This window comes from Nerophis ophidion, linkage group LG16, assembly GCF_033978795.1.
Source record: "Nerophis ophidion isolate RoL-2023_Sa linkage group LG16, RoL_Noph_v1.0, whole genome shotgun sequence".
Taxonomy (NCBI): domain Eukaryota; kingdom Metazoa; phylum Chordata; class Actinopteri; order Syngnathiformes; family Syngnathidae; genus Nerophis; species Nerophis ophidion.
In genome coordinates this window covers 36,769,366-36,793,273 of record NC_084626.1, presented here as the reverse complement: position 1 = coordinate 36,793,273, position 23,908 = coordinate 36,769,366, and the positions used below count along the sequence as shown (strand labels likewise).

General features: G+C 41.6%; 1 protein-coding gene across 1 annotated transcript in view; it reads left to right on the top strand.

The window, feature by feature from the left end:
• LOC133535354 (retinoic acid receptor gamma-A-like) overlaps positions 1-23,908 on the top strand; it is a 111,580-nt gene that overhangs the window by 38,406 nt on the left and 49,266 nt on the right. The gene's annotated exons all lie outside the window — the stretch shown is intronic.

Below are 23,908 nucleotides of genomic sequence, written 5' to 3'. Positions count from 1 at the left end.
TTATTACGCTTCTACATGAACACTATTAGTTGCACAATGTACATCAAAACACCGCTTGATTTCTTACCATATATTTTTTATGTCGGCCACAAAGCGACGGACGTGACATGTCTTCCATACCTCAACCTGTAGATTTGCCAAGTCTGTTAATCCTATTTTGTTTCAATAAACTACTACCATTCATACATCGTGTGCCCTTTTTTGAGGAGGTGAGGAGGAGGTGACATTTTTATGGGTTTATTTTACAAAGGGTTCCTCATTAATGCAATTTGACAACCTTTAACAATTACGGAAAAACCTAGTCGACATCATCAATTGGTGTTGTAATACATTTTTTAATCGTAAAGACACTTTCAGGACACTGTATGGTGCCATTAAAAAGGTGTATACTTTTTTAATGGCACCATACAGGTGCCATTAAAAAAAGGTAAAGGATATTACTTTAATTGAAATTAACTTAAAAAAGACGCCCAATACAATATATATATATATATATATATATATATATATATATATATATATATATATATATATATATATATATATATATATATATATATATATATATTCCTCCCACCTCCAAAAACATGCACCTAGGGATAGGTTGATTGGCAACACTAAATTAGCCCTAGTGTGTGAATGTGAGTGTGAATGTTGTCTATCTGTGTTGACCCTTTGATGACGTGGCGACTTGTCCAGTGTGTATGCCGCCTTCCGGCCGAATGCAGCTGAAATAGGCTCCAGCACCCCCCGTGATCCCAAAAGGGACAAGCGGTATATATATATATATATATATATATATATATATATATATATATATATATATATATATATATATATATATATATATATATATATATATATATATATATATATATATATATATATATATATATATATATATATATATATATATATATATATATATATATATATATATATATATATATATATATATATATATATATATATATACACATACACCCATCCATCCATCCATTTTCTACCGCCTGTCCCTCTCGGAGTCGCATATACATTTATATATAGCTGTAAATATTAATGTATTAACTTGTGTGATTAATTACAAAATAATTATTGCATTAATCATGTACACACTTAGAATAATCATGCCATTTAGTTTGACCTTCTACCTTAACCGCTGTACTTTCTCAGTACAAAAATGAGTGAAGAGACTTTGACCGTTGTGATCGCTGGCAAATTTCACTCCAAAATACAGCCCCAATAAGATTAAGCTTTTACCAAATTTTGTGCAAATAAATGATATGCATTCAAGTAAAACATTAAAACACACCCCTGGATGACATTCTGACAAAAAACTAGCATTTTTGTACAAATATTGGGGTCTTCTTTATGCTAATTTAATTATGCAAGCAAGTAAATCACCTCTGATTAATCATGATTAAATTCAAATTCCAAAATATTGATACTGTCGACAGAAAAACACTAACCTTACAGCATAAAAGTGCATATTTTTATTATATTGTTGTGTGGGATGTTAGTAAAGGTTTAATCAAGTAAATTAGTCAAGAGAGTAATGGTAGTTATGAAAAACACTAATCTTATGGCAGATTTTTGATTTTGAGGTAGCCTGTTAATTTTTTTTTGCGACACCCAGTGGTCACAATAATTCATTTATTTAAGCTTATGACACAAGAAGTTGAATGACGCGGACATGTTTGTTACTGGATAATGTGGAATATAGTTTTTGGTATTTTTTATTATTCGGTACTTGATTATATTGATAAATGTCGTGTTTTAGACTGCAATATTGTTCAATTACGGACACTTATTGTGTGTGTCTTGCTTGTGTGCTTAGTACTGTATGCTTAGCTGTTGTGTTCTGTGTTTTATAAATGACTTCGCTAATATATAAGAAAAGAGCGACTTTGTGTGTTGATTGGAGGACATAAAATATACATATATACTCTGTGCATATATATATATATATATATATATATATATATATATATATAATATACATATATAAATGTATATATATAAATATTTACATACATGTATACACTGTATACATACACTGTATATATACGTATATATGTACGTATGTACATGTATGTTTATGTATGTATGTATATATGTACGTGTATATATGTACGTGTATATATGTATGTTTATATGTATGTATATATGTATGCATATGTGTATATATGTATACATACATATATATATATGTATACATATATACATATATACTGTATATATATGTATACACACACATATATATACATATATATATATATATATATATATATATATATATACACATATATACATATATATATGTATAAACACACATATATATATACATATATATATACATGTGTATATATATATATATATATATATATATATATACATATATATATATATATATATATATATATATATATATATATATATATATATATATAGCCCAAAACTTTGGACACACCTCATTCAATGCATTTTCTTTATTTTCATGACAACTTACATTGTAGATTGATTGTCACTGAAGGCATCAAAACTATGAATGAACACATGTGGAGTTATTCTAGTTTCTTAAAAATAGTCTGATTACTTTTTCACACACTCTTGGCATTCTCTCGATGAGCTTCAAGAGGTAGTCACCTGAAATGGTTTTCACTTCACAGGTGTGTTTGACGCTCATCGAGAGAATGCCAAGAGTGTGCAAAGCAGTATTCAGAGCAAAGGGTGGCTATTTTGAAGAAACTAGAATATACAAGTATTCTTCCATCTGCTCCTTTCGGATCATGGAAATGTATAAGAAACAAAAAACATTGAGATTGTCAACTGTACATGGCTTGTATATATGCATTTTCATGAAAGGAATACAAATAAATGATGATGATGATGATGATAATGATGAAACATGTTTTCAGTTATTTCATTTTTTTTTGTTAAGTACATGTGTTGATTGATAGTTTTCATGCCTTCAGTGACAATCTACAATGTAAATAGTCATGAAAATAAAAAAACACAAGCCCAAGTCCTGAAAGACAACCCCACACCATAATTCCTCCTCCACTAAATTCCACACTCTGCACAATGCAGTGCAAAATGTAGCGTTCTCCTGGCAACCTCCAAACCCAGACTGGTCCATCAGATTGCCAGATGGAAAAGCGTGATTCATCAGTCCAGAGAAGGTGTCTCCACTGCTCTAGAGTCAACTGGCAATGTGCTTTACACCACTGCATCCAACGCTTTGCATTGGACTTGGTGATGTATGCCTTAGATGCAGATGCTCGGCCATGGAAACCAATTCCATGAAGCTCTCTGCGTACTGTATGTGGGCTAATTGGAAAGGTCACATGAAGTTTGGAGCTCTGTAGCAACTAACTGTGCAGAAAGTCTTTGCAATATACGCCTCAGCATCCACTGAACCCTCTCTGTCAGTTACGTGGCCTACCACTTCGTGGCTGAGTTGCTGTTGTTCCCAAACTTTCCACTTTTCTATTAATAAAGTTGACTTTGGAATGTTTAGGAGCAAAGACATTTCGCGACTGGATTTGTTGCAAAGGTGGTATCCTATGACAGTTCCACGCTGGAATTCACTGAGAGCGCCCCATTCCTTCATAAATGTTTGTAGAAACCGTCTTCATGCCTAAGTGCTTGATTTTATACACAGGGCCAAGTGATTAGGACACCTGATTGTCATCATTTGGATGGGTGGACAAATACTTATGGCAATATAGTGTAGATATATATATATATATATATATATATATATATATGTGTGTGTGTGTATATATATTTATGTGTACCGATATATGTGTGTATATACGTATATGTAATATAGAATAGAATAGATCTTTATTGTCATTATACATTGTAAAACAAAATTGTATGCAAACTAATTTAGTGCAAAATCCTACATAAAAACATAAGATCATAGATAAATAGATAAAAATACATAAAAAATACATAAAAATACCAAGCATACATCTCACATGCAGAGTCATTTTTGTCATCTTGTGTTCAGCGACACTATTGCTCTCGGGTAAAAAGTGTTTTTAAAACGGTTTGTCTGGCATTTTATTGTCCTGTATCTCCTGCCTGAGGGCATCAGTTCAAAAAGTTTATGTCCAGGGTGACATAAGTGTATATATATTAATAACACACACACACATTTTTCACAATAATGGTTATGCACACAATAAGCATACATGCACAGTAAGGATACACTATCTGCTTTTTTCGTCAGTCCTATGCCAAAAGCCATGCTCATTGTGACTGCAAGCCTAAAATTGTCCAATATTCACTGTCCCGGTTATAAATAGACACGTGTACGGTATGTAAGTGTAACTGACACCAACCTGAGTGTTGCTCCTACATTTGCCTGCTGCAGTCAGTCTGAAGTCAAGTCCCGGCCAGCTGCATAATTGTAGCCACATTGCAGGCCTCCCTGTGGGGATGGAGCTGCAAAAAGAACAAGGCAGCACTGAGGTGATAGCTAGTGCACCGTCCAAATCAAACATTTTGCGTGGCACCTTCTTTGCGACACTATGCTGTGAAGTGTACATCGAAAGTGTAGACCCATGCAGAACAGGCTTGTCAATCTTTCTGTCTTCATCTGTGTGTCATTGTGCAAGTTCCCTGAACAGCTGTTATCATCAAATCTGCAGCGGTGTTGCCGAGCCTACAGCAGTATACATTTCACTATGATGACTCGCGCGCACCGTGTGATTACATCTCTACATGTTGCTTCTGATACTTAAGCGTACATGAAACAGATGTGTGGAACACATTAAGTTAATCCTTTAAGATCAGAAAATTGTAATTGGTATTAAGAGAATGTGATCAAGATCTTCATCGAAATACAGCACAAGAACGTACAGTACTGTGCAAAAGTTTAGCTTTTATTGCTTTTGGGGGGCAGGGTACCAAGTACAAATCAAGTCAATTTTGGTTTATTTCGTGTTAGAATATAAAAAACAATAAATCTGCAATGTTGTGAAGCCGCAATATTTGAAGCGCGATGTGGCAAGGGACGCTAATGAGCTGTGTAGTTTTGTGTGTGTCTCCAAGACACTTATCCACCTTTTACAAATATAACGTAACAAAAAATATCACATACATCAAGGTACAGCTGTATTTATTTAATATTTTAACAATCGAGCATTGATCAGTTTGTCCGATTAATCAAGTAATCAGATAAAACACACTCTATAGCCTCAAAGCGTATTTTAGAGAATAATTGAAATAAACTAAAATTTTTATGCTCGTCATAATCTTCTTTTTTTTTTTTAAATAAATGCAAGGCAAAAAATGTACACTTTCAAAAGTGTGCATTAATACACAACTCCGCTAGTTGCCTCCACAGATCACTGCGCCCACATACCACTGCTTTAATGTGCAGTATATTGCAGCAACTCTGCAGAAACCATGTCCACACATTTAAAGTCTCAGAGTTTAAGGCAGGGGTCGGCAACCCAAAATGTTGAAAGAGCCATATTGTACCAAAAACACACACAAAAAAATTCTGTTTGGAGCTGCAAAAAATCAAAAGCCTTTTATAAGTGATATAATGAAGGCAGGCTTCACGGTGGCAGAGGGGTTAGTGCGTCTGCCTCACAATACGAAGTTCCTGCAGTCCTGGGTTCAAATCCAGGCTCGGGAGTTTGCATGTTCTCCCCGTGAATGCGTGGGTTCCCTCCGGGTACTCCGGCTTCCTCCCACTTCCAAAGACATGCACCTGGGGATAGGTTGATGGGCAACACTAAATTGGCCCGAGTGTGTGAATGTGAGTGTGAATGTTGTCTGTCTATCTGTGTTGGCCCTGCGATGAGGTGGCGACTTGTCCAGGGTGTACCCCGCCTTCCGCCCGATTGTAGCTGAGATAGGCGCCAGCGCCCCCCGCGACCCCAGAAGGGAGTAAGCGGTAGAAAATGGATGGATGGATGGATAATGAAGGCAACACATGATGTAAGTGTCTATACTAGCTATAATAGCCTACTATCAAAATGACTGTGTTTCAGGCTGACACAAATATTTGTTGACTGAAATGTTGAAATGCAATAATTATTCTACCCATTTTTACAACATTGGAAAACAAAAGTAAAACGCAGACTTCACAGAGGGTGAGATAACTCCTCTAAATTACAAGCTTAGACTGGCCAAAGGTATAGATGTGTGAGTCCAAGTTAAAGGAAATGGCAGGCTGTCTTCTAATGGATTTATAACAATCTATGCAAGCGGGCTTACGTTTGCTGTGGTCTATAACAGCACACAAACAACTAACAGAAATGCAGGCAATATTACATATAGGTAATATGTCATGAGACATGCAGATATACATTAAATACACAGAGGACCTAAGAAATTAAATGAGCTCAAATTAACCTATAAGTGAGGCATAATGTAGCAATACATACTTACAGCTAGCCTAAATAGTAGAGGCGTGGGGGAAAAATCGATTCGAATATGAATCGAATCGTTTATGTTGTGCGATTCAGAATCGATTCTCATTTTTTAAAAATCGATTTTTTAAATTTGTTTATTTATTTTTTATTAATCCAACAAACCACTACACAGCAATACCATAACAATGCAATCCAATTCCAAAACCAAACCTGACCCACAAACACTCAGAACTGCAATAAACAGAGCAATTGAGAGGAGACAAACACGACACAGAACAAACCAGAAGTAATGAAACAACATAAAATATTATCAACAACTGTATCAATATTAATTATAATTTCAGCATAGCAGTGATTAAAAATCCCTCACTGACATTATCATTAGACATTTATAAAAATATTAAAAAAGAATAGTGTCACAGTGGCTTACACTTGCATCGCATCTCATAAGCTTGACAACACACTGTGTCCAATGTTTTCACAAAGATAAAATAAGTCATATTTTTGGTTTGTTTAATAGTTAAAACAAATTTACATTATTGCAATCAGTTGATAAAACATTGTCCTTTACAATTATAAAAGCTTTTTTTTTTTTTTAAATCTACTACTCTGCTAGCATGTCAGCAGACTGGGGTAGATCCTGCTGAAATCCTATGTATTGAATGAATACAGAATCGTTTTGAATTGGAAAAATATCGTTTTTGAATCGAGAATCGAATCGAATCGAAAAAAATCGACATATTATCGAATCGTGACCAAAGAATCGATATTGAATCGAATCGTGGGACACCCAAAGATTCACAGCCCCACTAAATAGCATGTTAGCATCGTTAGCATCGATTAGATTGCAGTCATACAGTGACCAAATATGCTTGATTAGCACTCCAAGAAATCAATAACATTAACAAACCTTACCTTTGTGAATTCACACACAGTATAAAACTTTTGGTGAACAAAATGAGACAAAGAAGGAGGGGCATAAAATATGTCTTTTCGTGGCATCTTTGAAGAAAGTTATACATGTAAACACACTACGGTGAGTTCAAGGACCACCAAAATTAGTAAGATAAAACGGCGCTCGCCAAAAACTCTCATCAGAGAATCATGTTTAATATCAACAGTGGGATTTCTAACAATTAGGGAGGTTTGTGTCATGTTGTCCTCTATAGAAACCATATTAAAACAAAAATATATTCTTCCCCTCATCTTTTTCTATTTTCATTAATTTTTTAAAAAGCTCCATGGAGCCACTGGTTTAATACGTCATTTTAAGATGTGTAGCAAAACCTGCTGTATATTATTGGATGCGCTACTGTTAAAGTTTGAACCATCATCATGAAAGACATCGCGCTAAAAATCAACGTACGTCACAACTTTTCCATTCAGCGAGCTTTGAAATCACGACAATTTGCTAACTGGCAAATAAACAGTTGGAACATCAAATACCGCTGAGGTCGTGAGACATAATCTGTGGAAATCTACGTATCCAGTCTATTATAACTTTAAGTCTGTATCATGAGCGTAGTCAAACTAGCATGGTTACTATAGCTACATTTTTCAGTTGAGCATTATGTAAGGGTTACAATATTTTATATACTGAACATCATTAAACAATCATGTTAAGGGTGTTGAGGGTAGAAAATGTTGGCTATCAGTGAACAGAATATGAATATTTGATATTAAGCATGCTCTTTCAATGCACGTAGCTTTTCAGCCACTCTGAAGTCACTTATGTCTTGATGAATTGTGACACCGGGTTCTCTCCACGGTCGCGCTTGGTTCATCGCTCAGCGGTACGATGATCCAGTACGTGCTTGACGGCTGCTGTCTTTTTACATGCTAATTGCTGGCAAGGTCCCGCTCTGCTTGTTTGAAATGTTTCTCTGAGGCTTTCCCTCCTGACCACACGGCCCGTTCCTCCACATCAAATAAAGCTGCAGTGATCTCTCATTATTTTGCTAATTAATCTGCGTGAGTCTCTCCCTGGTGAGATGTGCACCACATCAAACACTCCCTTCCCGCCTATTCGCTTCTATCCTCTTTTTTTCATTTCCATAGTAGTAGCTGCAATTAGCAAAATCACATAAGAAGCGACTTCGTTATGCACGGACAGCAAATTTGTCATGTGATCTGTTGTGTAATGCTGTGTCGACATTTATTTCCTTATCATTTATTTATTTCTTTCTGTCGAATCAGGGGTGTCAAAACTGTATCCCAACAGGCCTTTTTATGGTCAGCAGTTAATTTTTTTATTGGCCCACATTATAGTCTAAAAATAAAATTAAATGCGGCAAAGCTGGGTGATTATATGTTGTGATCAGTTGTGAGCATATTCCATCCATCCATCCATCCATTTTCTACCGCTTATTCCCTTTTGGGGTCGCGGGGGGCGCTGGCGCCTATCACAGCTACAATCGGGCGGAAGGCGGCGTACACCCCGGACAAGTCGCCACCTCATCGCAGGGCCAACACAGATAGACAGACAACATTCACACTCACATTCACACACTAGGGCCAATTTAGTGTTGTGAGCATATTAACTCGCTCAATGTCCGTGACAACATTCCAGATCAAACTGGACCTTTTCTCCCACATCAAGCCAATTTAAAAGGAATGTAAACACAACAAATGTCTTTGATCATATGAACAATTACCACCCAAGCAATGGTAGGGAAAATGTGAGCAGAGTTTGCCGATTGATACTGCTGCTAGCACACGTAGCATATTAGCTCTTTAGCCACTATTACCGGTGCGACCAATATTTTTAACTTGAAACCATCCTTCTTCTTGGGGCGGTATAGCTGGGTTGGTAGAGCGGTCGTGCCAGCAACTTGAGGGTTGCAGGTTCGATCCCCGCTTCCGTCATCCTAGTCACTGCCGTTGTGTCCTTGGGCAAGACACTTTACCCACCTGATCCCAGTGCCACCCACACTGGTTTTAAATGTAAAAAATAAAAATTGGGTTTTACTATGTAGAGCGCTTTGAGTCACTAGAGAAAAAGCGCTATATAAATATACTTCACTTATTAAAGATGATGCACAATCGAAAGTGACGATGGTATTAACAGTGTATGTAATACCCCATCCATCCATCCATCCATTTTCTACTGCTTGTCCTTTTTGGGGTCGCGGGGGGTGCTGGAGGCTATTTCAGCTGCATTCGGGCGGAAGGCAGGGTACACCCTGGACAAGTCACGACCTCAGGCTACAGAAGCTGGCTCTCGGGACGTGGAACGTCACCTCACTGGGGGGGGGAAAGAGCCTGAGCTAGTCCGCGAGGTAGAGAAGTTCCGGCTGGATATAGTCGGACTCACCTCGACGCACAGCAAGGGCTCTGGAACCAGTTCTCTCGAGAGGGACTGGACCCTCTTCCACTCTGGCGTTGCCGGCAGTGAGAGGCGACGGGCTGGGGTGGAAATTCTCGTTGCCCCCCGGCTCAAAGCCTGCACGTTGGAGTTCAACCCAGTGGACGAGAGGGTAGCTTCCCTTCGCCTTCGGGTGGGGGGACGGGTCCTGACTGTTGTTTGTGCTTCCGCACCAAACAGCAGTTCAGAATACCCAGCCTTTTTGGGTACACTCGAGGGAGTACTGGAAAGTGCTCCCCCGGGTGATTCCCTTGTCCTACTGGGGGACTTCAACGCTCATGTTGGCAACGACAGTGAAACCTGGAGAGGCGTGATTGGGAAGAATGGTCGCCCGGATCTAAACTCGAGTGGTGTTTTGTTATTGGACTTTTGTGCTCGTCACGGATTGTCCATAACAAACACCATGTTCAAACATAAGGGTGTCCATATGTGCACTTGGCACCAGGACACCCTAGCCTGCAGTTCCATGATCGACTTTGTAGTTGTGTCATCGGATTTGCGGCCTCATGTTCTGGACACTCGGGTGAAGAGAGGGGCGGAGCTTTCTACCGATCACCACCTGGTGGTGAGTTGGCTGCGATGGTGGGGGAAGGATGCCGGACCGACCTGGCAGGCCCAAGCGCATTGTGAGGGTCTGCTGGGAACGTCTGGCAGAGTCTCCTGTCAGAGAGAGTTTCATTTCACACCTCCGGGAGAACTTTGAACATGTCATGAGGGAGGTGTGGGACATTGAGTCCGAGTGGACCATGTTCCGAACCTCTATTGTCGAGGCGGCTGATTGGAGCTGTGGCCGCAAGGTTGTTGGTGCCTGTCGTGGCGGTAATCCCAGAACCCGTTGGTGGACACCAGCAGTGAGGGATGCCGTCAAGCTTAAGAAGGAGTCCTACCGGGTTCTGTTGGCTCATAGGACTCCGGAGGCAGTGGACGGGTACCGACGGGCCAAGCGGTGTGCAGTTTTAGCGGTCGCGAAGGCAAAAACTCGCACATGGGAAGAGTTTGGGGAAGCCATGGAAAACGACTTCCGGACGGCTTCGAAGCGATTCTGGACCACTATACGCCGCCTCAGGAAGGGGAAGCAGTGCACTATCAACACCGTGTATGGTGCAGATGGTGTTCTGCTGACTTTGACTGCTGATGTTGTGGATCGGTGGAGGGAATACTTCGAAGACCTCCTCAATCCCACCAACACGTCTTCCTTTGAGGAAGCGGTGCCTGGGGTATCTGTGGTGGGCTCTCCTATTTCTGGGGCTGAGGTTGCTGAGGTAGTTAAAAAGCTCCTCGGCGGCAAGGCCCCGGGGGTGGATGAGACCCGCCCGGAGTTCCTTAAGGCTCTGGATGCTGTGGGGCTGTCTTGGTTGACAAGACTCTGCAGCATCGCGTGGACATCGGGGGCGGTACCTCTGGATTGGCAGAACGGGATGGTGGTCCCTCTCTTTAAGAAGGGGGACCGGAGGGTGTGTTCCAACTATTGTGGGATCACACTCCTCAGCCTTCCCGGTAAGGTTTATTCAGGTGTACTGGAGAGGAGGCTACGCCGGATTGTCGAACCTCGGATTCAGGAGGAACAGTGTGGTTTTCGTCCCGGTCGTGGAACTGTGGACCAGCTCTATACTCTCGGCAGGGTTCTTGAGGGTGCATGGGAGTTTGCCCAACCAGTCAACATGTGCTTTGTGGACTTGGAGAAGGCATTCGACCGTGTCCCTCGGGAAGTCCTGTGGGGAGTGCTCAGAGAGTATGGGGTACCAGACTGTCTTATTGTGGCCGTCCGTTCCCTGTACGATCAGTGTCAGAGCTTGGTTCGCATTGCTGGCAGTAAGTCGAACACGTTTCCAGTGAGGGTTGGACTCCGCCAAGGCTGTCCTTTGTCACCGATTCTGTTCATAACTTTTATGGACATAATTTCTAGGCGCAGCCAAGGCGTTGAGGGGATCCGGTTTGGTGGCCAGGGGATTAGGTCTCTGCTTTTTGCAGATGATGTGGTCCTGATGGCTTCATCTGGCCGGGATCTCCAGCTGTCACTGGATCGGTTCGCAGCCGAGTGTAAAGCGACCGGAATGAGAATCAGCACCTCCAAGTCCGAGTCCATGGTTCTCGCCCGGAAAAGGGTGGAGTGCCATCTCCGGGTTGGGGAGGAGACCCTGCCCCAAGTGGAGGAATTCAAGTACCTAGGAGTCTTGTTCACGAGTGGGGGAAGAGTGGATCGTGAGATCGACAGGCGGATCGGTGCGGTGTCTTCAGTAATGCGGACGTTGTATCGATCCGTTGTGGTGAAGAAGGAGCTGAGCCGGAAGGCAAAGCTCTCAATTTACCGGTCGATCTACGTTCCCATCCTCACCTATGGTCATGAGCTTTGGGTCATGACCGAAAGGATAAGATCACGGGTAGAAGCGGCCGAAATGAGTTTCCCCCGCCGGGTGGCGGGGCTCTCCCTTAGAGATAGGGTGAGAAGCTCTGCCATCCGGGAGGGGCTCAACGTAAAGCCGCTGCTCCTCCACATCGAGAGGAGCCAGATGAGGTGGTTCGGGCATCTGGTCAGGATGCCACCCGAACGCCTCCCTAGGGAGGTTTTTAGGGCACGTCCAGCTGGTAGGAGGCCACGGGGAAGACCCAGGACACGTTGGGAAGACTATGTCTCCCGGCTGGCCTGGGAACGCCTCGGGATCCCCCGGGAAGAGCTAGACAAAGTGGCTGGAGAGAGGGAAGTCTGGGCTGCCCTGCTTAGGCTGCTGCCCCCGCGACCCGACCTCGGATAAGCGGAAGATGATGGATGGATGGATGGAAATAGATAGATAGATAAATATGTAGATAAGGTTTTATGCCTTTTCTGTCAAAGACAACTTTGTTTTTTTTATAGTAAAACTGAAATATGCAGTATTTATATAGATAGATAGATAGATAGTACTTTATTGATTCCTTTATTTAGCAATTAAAGCCCTCAAAGATCAATAATGCAGGACACCATTGATTTTAATTATTTAATAGTTTTGAGTAATCACAGTGAAAAGTTAAATAAAATCCTACTAAATATATTTGAGATCCGAAAGGTTCCCCACTCATAAAGTGATACATTTTTATTTCTTTATTTTTTTACTTTTAACACTTAAATTTCAAGATCAACTTCCGATATATCTGTCGATTTTAAGTTTGAACTATTATTTTGTTTGTTTTATGCTCTTTTGTCAAAACGTTGATGTTTTTATATGGCAGCCACACAACATATGCAATATTTTTTCCACATAAAAAAATTTGAAGAGATAATTTTCAATAATTCATTAAAACATTGATTTTCTTTGTCCTTTTTTTTTGAGCAATGGAAAAAAAAAGAAAACAAAGACAAAAGGAAGAAAAAAACTGCCTGCATGGTAACATTGCCACTTTTTCCTCATTAGATTTCACCTTATTCCACTTTTTTTTAAATGTTTTTTTTTATTTTTGCAATACTATCAATTTTGCAATTTTTGCAGAATGTGTGGCGGGCCGGTAAACGATTAGCTGCGGGCCGCACTTTGGACACCACTGCTCTAAGGGCAGCCATAATTGCGATGTGGCCCTCAATAAAATTAGCTTTTAAGTTACAGGGACTTTGTGTGTTTATTGATATTGAACATTTACCATAACAACACAGACGCAACCATGCAGCAACCAATACACAGCAATGTGTTGATTTTCAAAGGTTAAATGAATGCCGTATGCCTCTTTACTAGTCCCATCTTGTTCTTCGTGTGTGTGTGTGCATGCGTATGTGTTCAGATGCACAATTGTGTGTATGCTTGAACTGAGTGCCTGTGATGACAGACGCAAAGAAAAACACACAAGTCCCACACTCTGCCTCAAGTTACTCATTTCACTCACACACACATACACATAGACTCACAAGCATGCACACACACACACGCACCCACGAACACACACAGATATTTCCACTGCCACTCTGTAGGCTGTACATTCCAACATTCATGAATGCCTCGCTCCTCACTTTTTGTGACTTATTTTTTTGCGCTGGCTGATGGCCGCAGTGAGACTTTGTGCAAATATCTGTGGCCAAGCTGCAGGAACTTCTCGTAGATAGAAGAGAAAGAGAGCGAGCGGGAGAGAGAGAGAGAGAGGCCATTGTTCAGCTGTGTGTGTTTGTGTCAGACATGACGAGGGGATGAATAGCTGAAGAACCTGATTGTGAACACTTGTAATGTGAAACGGCCAGTTTGGGAGTTTTTAACCCATTAGAACCAAGAACTATTTGTGTGTTAAAAGGGGAACTGCTCTTTTTTTTTTTTTATTTTGCCTATCATTTACAACGCTCTTGTGAGACAAGAACATATAAATTGTTCTTGTTTTTATTTATTCTAACTCGTAAAATGCGGCAAGTTTGGGGCGGCTAAAAAATACTCCAATGAGCCCATAAGCCCTCTAAAAACACATCCAAAAACATCCAACAATACTCACATTTATATGTTGCGACCTAAATATTAACTAAGTATTAGTGATACTGTTATTATAAGCCGTAACGCAAACTACTTTTAGTGGCACTGAGATCACAGAGATTACTAGCCTATCATGAAGCTATTGACATGCTAAACTGCTGCATCGCCTCTGAGTTGGTAAAAGTTCATTCTAGATTATAAAACATGCCTCTCACTTGTATGGTAGAAAAATGATGCCATAAACCCAGAAGGGTGTCAACTTTGACACTGAAGTTAAACCTTAAGATGGCGAGAAAGACACCCTTTTTATCCTGCGAGAGGAATGATTTTGTGACGCTTGTGTGGCATTGTAATGCCGGATTGGTTCTTCCGTGGATGCGTCGAAGCGATGAACACAACAAGGTAAGTTATAAATGGATTTATTAAATAATAAAAGGCTAGGAACAAAAACACTGCTGTAAAGAGAAGGCAAACCAAAAACAGAAAAACAATTCCTCAGCATGTGAGCTGGAATCAACAAATGGCTTAGCGTAAAAGCTAGCGAGAATATACATACAAAGATGCAGGTCGAGAGTCGTCACTGTTGCGCGTGGGCAAATTAGGATCCGAGACTGAACAAAGAAAAGAGGAAAGCTTATATAGGGAGAAATCAAGGAGAACCAGGTGTGTAGAAAACGAGGAGCAGGTGAAATCAATGTGTAACCATGGTAACGGACTAAACAGGAAGTAAGTGGGTCAGAAGAGAATGAAACAAAGATGGAAAAATAAACATGTGAAGATCTGAGTCACAGATCGCAACAGTATTCCCCCCCCCAAAAAGACAGATTCCAGATGTCTCAAAGAAAACAAAAACAAATAAGAAACAACTTGAACCCCCTCCCCAAAAACAGAGTCCACAAACGAAGGGAGGGCGGAGGGAGGCCACGGTGGAGGGTCGCCAAGTCGTGTGTCCCCGAATCCACCGAGGACAAGTCAAGTGGCGGCGGCGGATGGAACGCCGCTGCCGAAAAAGTTTTGGCGGGCGACCTCGAAAAGGCCACATTAGTGGCCGCATCGCAGGATGAGGTGCCCGGCGAGGCGGACGACCCGGGCACGGCCACATCCGTGGCCGACATGGAGGAGGGAGTGTCTGGCGAGGAGGATGACCTCGCAGAGGCCACGCCCGTGATCGACGTGGTGGACGACGCCTCAGCACCGAAATCCCAGCAGGCTTGGAAGCAGCAGACGAGGGTGCGGGGACTGCAGCCAAAGCAGGCCCGAGTGCAGCTGGCGAGGATGATGCGGGTGCTGCAGCTGGCGAGGATGATGCGGGTGCTGCAGCCGCAGGAGTCGTCGGAGGCGGCCTGGGAGCCGCAGGAGTCGTCGGAGGCGGCCTGGGAGCCGCAGGAGTCGTCGGAGGCGGCCTGGGAGCCGCAGGAGTCGTCGGAGGCGGCCTGGGAGCCGCAGGAGTCGTCGGAGGCGGCCTGGGAGCCGCAGGAGTCGTCGGAGGCGGCCTGGGAGCCGCAGGAGTCGTCGGAGGCGGCCTGGGAGCCGCAGGAGTCGTGACTGGTGTGAGCTCCAGCCTCATCGTCGGCGCCGGTGTGGGCTCCAGCTTCTTCGTCGGCAGTGCTTGGCGGCGTGGAGCTGGTACCGGCGCTTGTCGAGGAGCTGGCACTGGAGTGGGCTCCAGCCCTGTCGACACAGGTGAAGGTTCCAGCCCCGTCGTTGACGCTGGTGTGGGCTCCAGCCCCGTCGTCGACGCTGGTGTGGGCTCCAGCCCCGTCGTCGGCGGTGCTTGGCGGCGCGGAGCTGGTACCGGCGCTTGGCGGCGTGGAGCTGGTACTGGAGTAGGCTCCAGCTCTGGAGCTGGTACTGGAGTGGGCTCCAGGCTAAAGTCTGTAACTGGTATGAGAACCAGTTCTGGGTCGGAGGCTGGTGTGAGAACCAGGTGGGAGTCTAGTGCTGGCTTGAGAACCAGGCTAGAAACATCAGTTTCTGGTGCGAGAACCAGACTACAGTTAAGTGCTGGTGTGAGAACCAAACTGGGAGAAATGCAGAACACCGGTGGTGGAGGATGTGCTTGAGGTAATGACCTCGCGAGTCTGAACACCGGTGGAGGAGGTCTACTTGGTCGTTGTGACTTGGCCGGGGGAAAAACAGGTGGAGGAGGTCTACAAGGCCGTTGAGATTTGGCCGGGGGAAAATCAGGTAGAGGAGGTCTACAAGGCCGTTGAGACTTGGCCGGGGGAAAAACAGGTGGAGGAGGTCTACAAGGCCGTTGAGACTTGGCCAGGGGAAAAACAGGTGGAGGAGGTCTACATGGTGGCTGTGGTTTAGAGGGTAGTATCTGTGCTACCTCCGTAGCACAGCTATAGGTCATAGCCCCTTCCTCCAGACGGGGATCCCAGACCCGTTCCCTATGGTCAGGGACTGACCTTAAGGGAGGGTGGTGGGAGGCTTGGAGGCGGGCCGACTCCTCCCCTTTAATTTGTCCAGAATTTCCTTTAGAAAAGGGAGGAAACACCTTGGACTTGGCCGGAGAATGAGGTTTTAAAGGAGGTGTAGGAGAAAAACTAGGTGACTGAGGTTGACTAGAATAATAAGAAAAAATATCCTGATAATTCTGTATCTTGTCATGAATGTTATTGATATTCAAAAAAGGTTGGGAATGAGAATTACTGTCCACAATATAAAAATCTTCTGAAAAAATGTCATCAACAGAGGCCGGTGTTGCGTCACCGGTGGGCGTTCCCCAATTGACGTCATCGCTTGTGTCAGAAAAAGTGTCATGGCAGCTTAAGGAATGATTTGAAAAAAAACAAGCAGGATTACCGGTAATGACGGGTGAATCCTGGACGGGGTGAAACTTGCTGTGTCCATGGGGAGGAATAAGTGGTGCTGGAACATTACTGCCGTGCGGGGGGCCTCTCCACTGGACCCCCCGCCTCTTCGGGGCAGCGCGAACGGCTTCGGAGGGGACTTCAGGCCCACAGTCAAGTCTTTCCTGCTCCCAAGCCACGAGCTCCAACCACAAACCCAAGTCGAAGGGTTCCTCCCGTGGTTTCGACGCGGAAAAACATCTTGATGCTCGGATCCTACTGTGACGCTTGTGTGGCATTGTAATGCCGGATTGGTTCTTCCGTGGATGCGTCGAAGCGATGAACACAACAAGGTAAGTTATAAATGGATTTATTAAATAATAAAAGGCTAGGAACAAAAACACTGCTGTAAAGAGAAGGCAAACCAAAAACAGAAAAACAATTCCTCAGCATGTGAGCTGGAATCAACAAATGGCTTAGCGTAAAAGCTAGCGAGAATATACATACAAAGATGCAGGTCGAGAGTCGTCACTGTTGCGCGTGGGCAAATTAGGATCCGAGACTGAACAAAGAAAAGAGGAAAGCTTATATAGGGAGAAATCAAGGAGAACCAGGTGTGTAGAAAACGAGGAGCAGGTGAAATCAATGTGTAACCATGGTAACGGACTAAACAGGAAGTAAGTGGGTCAGAAGAGAATGAAACAAAGATGGAAAAATAAACATGTGAAGATCTGAGTCACAGATCGCAACAGATTTTTCTTCATCTAAACGGGAAGAAATGAATATCTGATCATCGTCATTAGACTTAGACTTCCTTTATTGTCATTAAAATGTGAACTTTACAGTACAGATAAGAACTAAATTTTGTTGCATTAGCTTGTTGTAGTGCAGGATAAAAGGGCAATAAGGTGCAGAGTGTTGGCATTTACATACGAACGTGACAATATAAATAGATTTACTGTACATCCTATTGAGACCAGATATTGTGCAGTAAGTGACTATTATGTGTTGTAGTTTGTATTTCTTGTTTAGCACTTAGCAATATTTGCTACATGATGCTTAGTGTATTCAGGCTAAAAAAAATAGGGTTTTGAATCCTAATTTAAGTTAAGTAATTGTTTGCAAGTTTGCCAAGATTAGTAGTGTTGTAGTTGAAGGAAAAAACTAATGTTGTGATGGTAAATGGTAAATGGTTGTATTTGTATAGCGCTTTTCTACCCCTTTTTAAGGAGCCCAAAGCGCTTTGACAGTATTTCCAGATTCACCCATTCACACACTGATAGCAGGAGCTGCCATGCAAGGCGCTAACCAGGACCCATCAGGAGCAAGGGTGAAGTGTCTTGCCCAATGACACAACGGACGTGACTAGGATGGTAGAAGGTGGGGATTGAACCAGTCACCGTCAGATTGCTGGCACGGCCACTCTCTCAATTTCGCCACGCCGTCCCCATGGTGATGGGTCGGTGAAGGCAATATTTCGCCGTATGCCAAAAATGGGCAAAAATGTGTACATATTGCATGGTTTGATGAACCTGCCTGTTACTACATTACATATAAACTGACAGCGTTTGTATAAAATACTTAAGGTTTTGTATGTTTTTGGAGCGCTTTATTGGCGGAATGGAGCCAATCCCATTACCTCCAATGTTAGCTAACTCTTGCTAGTGTTAATTTAAGGAGTTAGAACGCAAAAAAAGATAAACATATGTATTATTGTCTTTGAAAAGGAGTGTGAATGATAGGCAAATGACAAACAAAAAGTGCAGTTCCCCTTTAAGTAGAACGATGGAGGATATACACACACAAGACATTTCTGATGTGTGTTGTTTTAAAATATTACTAATTAATGTCTGTGATGTTACATATATGTTACATTGGGTGTTTATGGTAAATTATTAATACTGTATTGAAATTATTAGTATTAAAAATAACCCAACTTGACACGTGTTTGTGCTTTATACCAGAAACATACTTTGTATTGAACCAAAGAACATTCAAAATCACTGAGAACAATTAAAATATTAATAGCATTTTTGCCTTTTCATATTGATTTTTATATTAAAAGCCTGATATTATATTTTCCTTGATTGTTTTATATAAAGTCAATGAAGAAAAATACAGTTGGACTGTGGTTTTCATCCACTTCACTTTTGATATGTTTTGCCCCGCTTTTGTGATGCATGTTGTACAATGGCTGACACAAAAAATGCACATGCCACAACACAACAACTAGAAGCCACAACACAACTTTATTGCATTTAGTGATTTGCAATCGTGTTCTGGCTGAAAGTTGTTGTATAGTCCCTAAAAGTTGTTGTGCTACGGCGTTTGCAATTGTTTTGTGACCTTCCTCGGCCACCGTCATTTTGGTTTTTGTACATTTGCATAACAACAAAGTCTGTTTGCCCGTGTATCACTCCGGAAAATAGAGTGCATGTTGGTGACTCAGTCTCTGTGCTTTTTTTTTTAAATGAGTATGAAATTAAAGGAAGCCACCATGGGGCAAAAGAAAGTTTCAAGTGCTTTGGTAAAGAAGGCGAGAAACACTAATGAAGTAAACAAAGAGCTTGTTGAAAAGTATAAAGGTAACTCTTTTCTACCTTACTAGTTTTCTCATCGCCAACAAGCGTATTTAGTTTGTTAATATATATTTTAAAAAACATTCCTGCATATAAAACTGTAATTTTCCTCTATAAAAAAATGTTTTGTTGATTGCTATTCTGAATGTTGCTGGGCCTGGTTTGGTTTTGAAATTGGAATTGTATTATTATGGTATTATTGTGTATCATTTTGTTGGACTGATTAATAAAAAAAAAAAAAACTGACCTTTTTTGTACACTGTTAGTGAATATACTGTTCTTTTGTAGTTATTTCCTTATATTGCTATACAATAACTCAGATCTAGTAATAATAGCAAATTTAGAGTGATTTTTGTTCCAGAACATTATTGTTCCACTTCATTATTGAAACGTGTCTCCCTACCTTTTGTTGTATATTTCATATGAGATTTGAAGTTCATTTTATCATCCATTAAAATACGTAATAATTTGATATCCCTCCATCCATTTTCTACTGCTTGTCCCGTTCGGGGTCGCTGGAGCCTGTCTCAGCTGCTTTCGGGCAAAGGCGGGGTACACCGTGGACAAGTCTCCAACTCATCACAGGGCCAACACAGATAGACAGACAACATTCACACTCACATTCACACACTAGGGCCAATTTAGTGTTGCCAATCAACCTATTCCCAGATATATTAAAAATATAAATAAATAAATAAAGTGTTTTTGCTTACTATTTTCAGAAATAAAAAATCCATCCATCCATCCACTTTCTACTGCTTATTCCCTTTGAGGTCGCGGGGGGCGCTGGTGCCTATCAGCTACAATCGGGCAGAGGGCGGGGTACACCCTGGACAAGTCGCCCTCTAATGTAAATCCAAATTATTTCTACAACAGTTTAATTAGATTTACATTATTTCTTATGGGGGAAATTGCTTTGGTTTTCGTACAATTCGATTTTTGTCAGGCTTTTTTGACAGTTATGTATAGATTAATAACAAATACTGAAGTACTACTGCAGGAAGAAAAATTACATTGGCATATTTGACACCGTAGTACAAAAATGATTGCTTAAATTACTTCAAAAAGACCTTTGATGACAGGAAAAAAGCTTTGGAAAGAGCTATAGTTTACCTGACACACTGCCATTTTGGGGACCCCAATTTTCCTGTGACAGTCACAACAATTACTTTAAAACGCTTCCTATTTGTCACTTAATGAGTGTAAGTCCATTAGAAAACTGTTCCAGGCCCTTTTTAGGAATTTTTTTTAGGGTTTTTGCAATTTAGGTGTTTTTGTTGATGTTGTTTTTTGTGAAAGGAAAGAAAACTAGTCCACTTTTTCTTCCACATTCCATGTATTTGTGTCTTTGCATGGAGCAGCAGCAGCAACAGGGAAGGGCAAGGGGTGTAGGGTAATTGTCTCAAGGTGTGGAGAGAGCTCAGCAGGCTGTTATTGTGCCGCTCTACTCCCTGCAGTGTGTCATTATAGTGTGTGTTTGTGTGCCCGGCCAGGACGTTGAAAGACAGGTAAAAAAAAAAAAAAAGTGAGTGGGGTCAGATGATGTTTGAAGTGGAGCACAGCATCTTTTTAACTTTCAAATAATAACATCGATAAATGTATTCAGTCTGGGGGGAATGAAAAGAAATACAAACAAGCACAAATAAAAATTATTATTGTGTACAAAGCCAAAGGCATGACATGTTTGGGAGAGTGTGCGTGTGTGTGTGTGTGTGGTGGGGGGGAGCCCCAGTGGGGGTTTCTTCTAGAGTTCATCCCTCTTGAAGGAGGGAAGGAAAGGGAGGAGTGGAGGGAGGAGAGTGAAGCTGTCTAGTATACAAACTATTCACACTGCAGGCCCGCGTGTCGCCTCGCTCTCTCACACACGTGCACACGCACATGCACACACTAACATAAACTACCTTAAACTGCTAACTTAAACCACTTGGACCTGATTAAAAGAATTTAAACAAATAACCAAACACAAACACATGACTTACTTCTGCAGCAAATGTAAAAACATATGAAAATGTGTTTGGATATTGCTTACAGTTCAGTTTTTTTCGTGAACAGCTAGATTCACCCTGATCTGATAATAATAATTATGATCATTCTAATAATGGTATTACTAATAAATATTTTTCAATCATGCAGTATTTTTTAAAACACGCTTAAAATTTAAATTTGTATATTGTTTGCATTGCATTTATTTTTAATTCAAATAATATTTGGAATTCTTTAAATCGCACATGGCTTCACGGTGGCAGAGGGGTTAGTGCGTCTACCTCACAATACGAAGGTCCTGAGTAGTCCTGGGTTCAATTCCAGGCTCGGGATCTTTCTGTGTGGAGTTTGCATGTTCTCCCCTTGAATGCGTGGGATCCCTCCGGGTACTCCGGCTTCCTGCCACTTCCAAAGACATGCACCTGGGGATAGGTTGATTGGCAACACTAAATTGGCCCTAGTGTGTGAATTGGCCCTGCGATGAGGTGGCGACTTGTCCAGGGTATACAACGCCTTCCGTTCGATTGTAGCTGAGATAGGCACCAGCGCCCCCCGCGACCCCTAAGGGAATAAGCGGTAGGAAATGGATGGATGGATAAATCGCACATTTTTAGTTATGCACTGTACATCTAAATATGTTGCAAACAAATGTAATTATGAATTAATTCAATTTAATTGTATTTTATTTACGAAATTACAAACAAATTTAAAACAATTTTTTTTCATTTAATTTTTTTTTATGTAATTTTTTTTAGCCTTTTAAAGGGGAACATTATCACAATTTCAAAAGGGTTAAAAACAATAAAAATCAGTTCCCAGTGGCTTGTTGTATTTTTTTTAATTTTTTTTTTTAATTTTACCGGTCTCCGAATATCCCTAAATAAAGCTTTAAAGTGCCTTATTTTCGCTATCTTCGAAACCACTATCCATTTCCCTGTGACGTCATACAGTGCTGCCAATACAAACAACATGGCGGTTACCTCAGCAAGATATAGCGACATTAGCTCGGATTCAGACTTGGATTTCAGCGGCTTAAGCGATTCAACAGATTACGCATGTATTGAAACAGATGGTCGGAGTATGGAGGCAGATAGCGAAAACGAAATTGAAGAAGAAACTGAAGCTATTGGGCGAATAGCTATTGACGCTATTTGGCCATAGCATGGGTGTACCTAATGAAGTGGCCCATAGTATGGCTGCCTTATTAGCATCGCCGGTAAAATGTGCAGACCAAACGATCAGGACTTTTGCATCTTGTGACACTGGAGCAACTTAAATCCGTCGATTGGTAAGTGTTTGTTTCGCATTAAATGTGGGTATCTAGTTTCAAATGTACATACAGCTAGCGTAAATAGAATGTTAGCATCGATTAGCATAGCATGTTAGCATCGATTAGCTGGCAGTCATGCCTTTACCAAATATGTCTGATTAGCACATAAGTCAACAACATCAACAAAACTCACCTTCGTGATTTCGTTGACTTAATCGTTGCAAACGCATCTGCAGGTTATCCATACATCTCTGTGACATGTCTGTCTTAGCATCGCCGGTAAAATGTGCAGACACTCTGGTACATTCAATGGGGGTTTGGCGGCAGATTTCTTGCCAGTGGTGCAACTTGAATCCCTCCCTGTTAGTGTTGTTACACCCTCCGACAACACACCGACGAGGCATGATGTCTCCTAGGTTCCAAAAAATAGTCGAAAAAACCGAAAATAACAGAGCTGAGACCCGGTGTTTGTAATGTGAAAATGAATCTGGCGGATGTGTTACCTCGGTGACGTCACGTTCTGACATCATCGCTAAAAGATCGATAAACAGAAAGGCATTTAATTTGCCAAAATTCACCCATTTAGAGTTCGGAAATCGGTTAAAAAAATACAAGTTTTTTTTTCTGCAACATCAAGGTATATATTGACGCTTGCATAGGTTTGGTGATAATGTTCCCCTTTAAGTGGTTTAAAAAAAAAAAAGAACTGTATGGTTAGGACCTTACAAAAAAATGACATAATGAAGGAAGTTGGTTGATTTTTGATCGTGAGATGAAGCGAGTTGGCCACTGGAGCAACAGTTGTTGAAATGTGTGAATTGTGAGGACGACATTGTCTTCCTCCCAACAGGTTTGTCTTTCTTTATGGTCGGTACAAAGTCAGCGTTGTGTTCTGAAGTCTTTGCATGAAAATCAAAGACAAGTTGAGAAGAATATGTCAATAAAGAGGACGCTGGTTCGCGTGGAAAGATGAAATACGACACTAGAAAAAGTTGAAGGAAACGATTGGGGAGGGAAAGTGCGGGGTTCTCCGCGTGGCCAATCCAAGATCAAGCACACGCCCCGGCTCCTCCCTCTCCTCCATGAACCCCGCCC